We start from the raw sequence: 7,099 nt of genomic DNA on the forward strand, positions 1-7,099 counted from the left end.
TATAATTGAGCATTATTGGTTCTGATACTCTCATTGACATTCTCTAATGTCCTTTTTATTTCTATTATTTTGAAAACAAATGATGTCATGTTTTTGTTCAAATTTGTATATGTGCTTATTAGGAAAGTTAAACATTGTGACTTTTTCATTTTAGTTGCTCCTTGAATTTCACACCTCTGATTTTCTCTTTTATGAGTATTACTGCTCCTATTTATTTCTGAAAGGTTTTTGCACATTAAAAATATAGTACTTACCCTTTAACCCTATCTGATATTTGCTATTATTGTCTTCTTTAGAGCACATTTACATACGTTGAGGTTTTTTCATAAGTACTCATACTACCTCAAAGATTAAAAAAAATGCACTAAATTGGTGATTGTCCACTTGATTTTATAGGTTTCCAATTAAATTATCATGGGGTGGGCAGTGGAGGATAACAGGCAGGTAGGTCACATGGACAACTGAACATTTTCCTGCTTTTGCAGGTATGCAAAGAAGCCTTTTCATCCAGATGCTCTTAGAGATAATATGGATCCATCAGGGGTTCTCTGGGTAAAAGCAGACCCTTTATAGTGGGTGCCTTGCAGAGCCCTTCTCCATCCAAGTTCAGTCTTCATTATCTCAGGAAAATAGCCACCTATGCTCAAACCCAGGCTACAGAGGGATCTTACCCATGACTCTACTGGTCTACACGGAGGCACATTGCATGTGGAAACTACAGTTGGCTAAGGATCTGGCATGGCTTTACTTTGAAATATTAGATAGTCTTTCTGTGAGGACACCTGAGGAGCACCTGCAGTGGTCTGACAACCTCTTCAACTGCATGTCTGAAGATGAAGTTGAAAAGTAGAAACATCAGCTTTCAGTGGACACTCTATAGCTTCTGCTGTTTTTATACATACAACAGTTAAATAAGGTTTCCCTGAAGACATCTTTGATTGGACAAGAATGGCCTAGTCCCAGAAGCCGATCTCAGCCACCTGACCTGTCAGAAAAATCCAACTGTCATAATATGAACTGGAATGATTATAGTCACTAAGCTTTTGTCTCTGGTCATCTGTCAGATCTCCTTGAACTGCTTTTAGATCCAGAACAACCCACTGCATCATTTCATTCAACTCATAGTAGTCTAGTCTCTGGAGAAGCTGTTATGGTGCCCCACTTTCTTAATGAAGGCACAGTGTACAGTCAGGAAGATCTATCTACTTCATGAACTTGCATTGTGGCAACCACTCATGCAGACAGGGGCTTCTCAAAGATCTCCAAGACTTTTTTTTTTCTATAAAGTGGAAGTCTGGTTGAAAGCCTGTTTAACTGGGAATCCATCTGGTACATTTGCATACCTCAAGTCAGGAAAAATATTGGCTCAGGCTCACCGAAAGAACTAAGATTGCTTGTAATACTTGGCCCCTAGAATACACAGCATGGTGGTGAAGAGCAAGGTTTACAAGCAGACATTGGCCAAGAGCTCAGACACACTGGTGGGGGCACATGTCAAGATTCACAGCTGCAATGAAATCTTTTATATATCTTCTCTCTACCTTGTGATCTGTTACAATTGAGAAGTGCAGGAATAGCAGCTTTTTCTTGAGCCCTATAGAGACTGCTGTTCACCTCCACACCTGTGACAACATTAAAGTCATTGCTATTTGCCAGAGTTTGTCCATCTCTTCAACCACAGAGTGCATCTTTCACCTTCTGATGCCTACACACCCACTTATTTTCTCTTGGAACCAGAGAGTAACTTTGGCCCCTTTCGTACCCACTACTCAATGCTAGAGGATCATATGGCCAGGACAGGCCTTGCTACAGTGCCTAATTATTGGAATAATCTACTGGTTGTATGTAGAGAGAACAACAACCCAAGTGTGTTCTAGTTCTTACCACCTTCTGAATTCCATATATTTATCATTCCCTTCAAAATGGAAGGGGATACAACAGAGATACCTGGGGGTCTTCCATCTGCATATCAGAAAGCACTGGGTCAAAGAGAACAGAAGATCCAGATCTGGCAAAAAGCTGTGAAAAAGGTTCATTTGATGAAGGATCAAAGGAAGCAGTTACAGGTACTTGTGGATACAAGTTTTATGAGTGGTTGATTAATACAGGACATCACCAACAGCTGGACAGACTTGTACTCCCTACAGCAGGATCCAAACAAGCAGCAGGATAGGGTTCCTATATCCAAAAACTGGGCCCTGGAAACACAAGAATGAATGGTGGATGGATCCCATCTTAAAACAAAATTGGGAGAGCACCTTGCTGCTTAAGAGACTTTGAGGATTGTTTTTTCCTATTTAAGACCTTTCCTTGATTTCCATTCATACTCATTTATAACTGTTTAGGTTGAATCTTAGCTAAACTTCTGACTTTCATGTAAACACATTGTTTATAGAACATCAGAAGATTCATGTTTGTGATGCGAACATGTTGATGAAGGCAGTCCCATTTTATGGGTGTGTGTGTGTGTGTGTGTGTGTGTGATATTTAAGTGATCATAGGTTTACAAGTGATTTCATATTTTAATTTGTATGATGAAAGGGTTTGATCCTTTCTAGAGTTAAAGAGTTTATTTTATAGTTCTTTGTAACTATTTAAAAGGCAATTTCTATTCCTTTTAAAAAATATTTGGAATAAAATTATGATTTGTTGGTGTGTAACTAAAACAGTTTTATACAAAGATATTTTAGTCCTTAAAGTATGAAACCTAATTAACTTGTGTAAAAATTTTTATGTTTCATTTTCTGTTTCAAATTTTCAATAAACAAGTTGAAAAGTAAAAAACAAACAAAACAAAACAAAAACAACTATATCATGTCCTTAATGCCCAAAGAACTGAGCCCTTAATCCCAAGTACAATTAATGTTTCCTTTCCAAATATATATAGATATAGATAGATAGATATAAAGCAGGTGATCCTCTTTACCTGAAATGCCAAATTTACCTATTTCCTAATATTCATTTACAACCCCCAACTCAATATGTTCTTGGTCATTTTCAGACATAAGTAAAACAGCAAAAAAATCTGAGTCACCCAAAACACATGTCAAAAAAGATATTAACAATGCTTTCTTGTCTAAAACTTATGCACTATAAACAAGTGTCTCTTTTGGGAGGGAGTTCTATCTAGTAACACGTTTTCCAGATTTTTGGTGTTTTTCATTGAATTTGCTATTTCAAATGGCCCTTGGGTGCAATGCTGGGGTGCTATGGGATGTTTTCTTAGTGCATTGAAGTGTGATGTGCCTTAAGGAAGAAAGACATATGTTAGATAACCTTAGTTCAGTTATCACTGGTAGCACTGTTGAATGTGGGTTGTTGACAAATCAACTGTATATATGAAATAAGGGGTCCTTACACATAAACATGCATTGTTATTACTGATCAGTTGATTCAAATATTATGATGAGAGGGTTCTAGGAACCTAATCCTAAGAGCAATGATTCAGCATTCACTAATTCAGTGTTCACAGCAACCCTATAAAACACAGTAACTACAAACAATTAGAATCACTTGTTTTTATAAATATTACTTTATATCAATGCATTAATTGGAGACATATTAATTTCTTAAAATAAAGACTTCTTATTCAGAAATTTATTTTCATCATTTTTTCATAACATCCTATTCACTTTATCAAAATCATTCCTAGTCATTTTAGTAGTATGTAGTAAGCAGTCCTTTTAGTTTTAGTAGTGCTGTAATTCAAACCTAGGATCTTGCACATGCTAGACAAGCAATCTACCACTGAGCTACATCCCCAACCCTAACACTGAACTATTGAAATCGTGAATGGAATTATTTTTCTCACATCTTTTAGGGAACTAGTGCTGGTCTATAGAAGAGTTTTTTGTATTCATAAAGTTATTTTGTGTCCAGTCACTCTGTAAAACATCAATTCTTATAAAATTTTTAAATTCATATTTTTCCTCAGAATAAAATGAAATATTTTAAAACTGCTAAATGTATTTTCTATTCCAATAATTTAGCCTCATTTTCCCTAAAGTTTCATCTTTTCTTATTGGAAGGAACTTTTAGAATAAATAACTTTATCTTGTTCTTGACCAAAGCGGGACCATTTCTAGCCATTAAGTGTAATGTTGGAGGTCATTCAACATGTTAGAAATGATCTCTGAGTTGTAATAGAGTGAGTGTTGAATGGAATTCGAAGTGTATTTAATATTTCATGAGATAATCATTTTTCCCTCTTGTCACTTGATAAATAAATTTCCTAATATTAATTAACTATTATATTATAATGGTAGATAATCCTACATTGTATTTTCATATTATATTCAAAGTATATTTGGATTGAATTACTCATAGGTATTTAGGATTTTCCTTTTGCGTGAATGATATTTTACTTAGATAAAGACAAAAACACAAAAATCTGTTCTGTTTATGTATTTCTTATTTTACTTCTACTGCCATTGTCAAGTTTTACAATCTGAATCTGACAATATTACTACATGAAATCAGTAACTTTACCCATTTTATAAATTTAGTTTCCTAAATTTTGAAAAAAAAAATTTTAGACATTAAAACCTAGATTTTTAAAAATATATTTCTATGACAAATTTCAACATTTTAATTGAAACTTTTATTGGGTTTGAACTTTCTCTTGGATAATTTTGTGTGTGTGTGCCAGCTATTGAACCCAGGCACACTTAGTCACATATGTATGTGCCTAGTCATTTTTAATTTTTTTTTTGTTTTGAGATACATTCTCAGTAAATTGCTGAGGCTGGATTTGAACTTGCCATCCTCTTGCTTCAGCCTCCCAAGCTTCTGGGATTACAGTCATGTGCCTGGCTCCAGGATGATATTAATAATTAGCATATTTGAAATATTAATCATAGCATTTATATTCTCAAATGTATTTGCATTATTTGATACACAGTAATATTTTCTGATTTTAAAAGTGTCTTTTTAAACTTCTTTTCTCATGTCAAATTTTGGTCTTACTTTCTAATTTTTATGAATTAGATTTTCCAGGTGCTCTTCTATTCTTTATTTTCAAACGATGACATTTCCTTAGGGAGAGGATTTTAAGGATTCTTTGGGGGATGGTTGAGGACCTCCTTTAATGGAGGAACAGGTGTGGATAGGAAGACAAAAGTCCAAGAAAGGCACAATGAGGACTCAAGGGGCTGACCTCATTCTGGGTGTAGAGGGCAGTTGGCTAGCCTGCCTCCCTGTCTCCCTGGAGGAACAGAGGCAGGGCTGAGGCATGGCAAGTATTGTTGAGAAACATGGTTAGGAGCTGGCATTTTCTACAGGGATAATGGAGTGCCACTTAGAAATTTTGAGCAAGATGTGGAAAGACCAAAATAAAGTTGTCCTACGAGAGATTTATGAAATACTTGGAGATCTAGGCAGGAGAACTTTGCAGGAAGTTGTTAAATCAAAGGGATGAGTAGAATTGAACAGATAAAAGATTTCATTGTTCTGATGAAAACACACTGCTTATCTAAAAGGAGACATTCATTCTGACAAGTATACAACTATTTATGAGGGTGTCTGGACAGAATAGTTGAAATGTGATCATTTGAAAACAAAGTATAAAAAAGTTCCTGGAAAATCTAATTAATAATAATAATAATAATAATAAAATGAAATTTAGCATGAGAAGAGAAGAAAGAAGTTTATAAAGACCTGTCCCCAAAATCTAGGATAAATATCCTCTTCGGGTCCCTGAAATATGAGAAGTCAGTGTTATATAACTTCTCAAATACTACATTGAGAAATTCCATCCAATAAAAGCAGTACACAAAACATGTGGTCCAGGAAAGAGAAAGAAGGAGAAATTGACTTCAAACCTTTATAGAATCATGAAGAAGGAGTTGAGAGGGGTGGAAAACTGAAAAGGGGAAAATGAAGGACTTTCTAACTTAGTATGGTCTGAAAATTTGCTTGTAGGAGATGGAAAGATGTCAGATTTGTGCACAAGGAAGCAGACTAGAAATAACAGACCACAAATAAATAAATATGTTAACATTATTTAATAAATACACGGGTGCCTTTAGTTTTAAACTAATTTATGGTCAACTTTTATAGTAATTTTGGGAAATTTTAGGAAGTTTCAAATAAATACCTCTGAATTCAGTATTTGAATGATTTCATTCCTTTCCTAAAATCTCATTTGAAAGAATCTGTTGATATTAAAATATGGTTGTTTTGTGTCACATGAAAAAAAAATAAAATGAAATGAAAACAAGTTCTCATGCTTCCAGCAGATATTTTTCAAAGCCTGCTTCACTTGAAAATTATGTCTATGGATTTACATTTTCATCACTGATCATACCTTCCTCTTTCTCCTCTGGCTGTCTTAAAGAGAGACCTGAATTCCCACAAGCCCTTCCTGGGTGAAACATCTGAAAACCTGCTTTTCACTGCAGCAATTACCAAGCAAGTAAGATGAGAGTTGGGGCTTTCCCCCATCATTTCCTCATGAGGAAATCAAGTCTGCCTGACTGTTCATGCTTCCATAGTCTGAGGTAGGGCACAGAAGGTCAATAATATATTTTCATCGAGGCTCAAGCATAATGATGCTCTAGAGGATTTGTGTTTAATATAATTTATGAGGAATCACTTCCAAGGGAGATCTTGGAACTTCCAGTTTAATTGGGGTGATCTGGAAGGCTTGGTGCCTACCAATGAGCAAGGAGATGGTGATGCATGAATAGAAATGGGAATCTCTGCACACTCCCTTTTTATGCTATATCCTTTTTTTTTAACTGAAATTCCCAGCTGCGGTTATTTTCATTCCCTACTCATCTTTTTCTCTCTTGTAATCTATATGAGAGGCTTTTTCTATTATTTATCAAATAGGTGTATGTGGGAAAGGAGTAATTTTTTTCTTGGAAGACAGTAGTAGCCATCTGCTGTCCCACCTAAACTGCCCCATTCTCTCCCACAACATACAGACAAATTATATAGGTGGGAAAGGGTTTGGTGGCATGTTGCCATTATTCTCATTGACTGAAAAGCAGCTCTAATTATGTTTGTAACATTAATTAATTTGCTAATTCAGCAAATATTTATCAAATGTTTACCATATGCTAGGTACTAAGGATACAGCAGCCAATAAAACAGATTA

The 7,099-nt window shown here is 35.2% G+C and overlaps 1 pseudogene across 1 annotated transcript; it reads left to right on the top strand.

The window, feature by feature from the left end:
- The first annotated feature begins 513 nt into the window (after positions 1-513).
- On the top strand, positions 514-2,235 carry LOC306637832 (TBCC domain-containing protein 1-like; annotated as a pseudogene). The gene has a single exon. The product of its transcript is annotated as a TBCC domain-containing protein 1-like (transcript).
- Positions 2,236-7,099: the final 4,864 nt, after the last annotated feature.

The sequence above is a fragment of the Sciurus vulgaris genome (genome assembly GCF_902686455.1).
Source record: "Sciurus vulgaris genome assembly, chromosome: 10".
In the NCBI taxonomy this organism is placed as follows: Eukaryota; Metazoa; Chordata; class Mammalia; order Rodentia; family Sciuridae; genus Sciurus; species Sciurus vulgaris.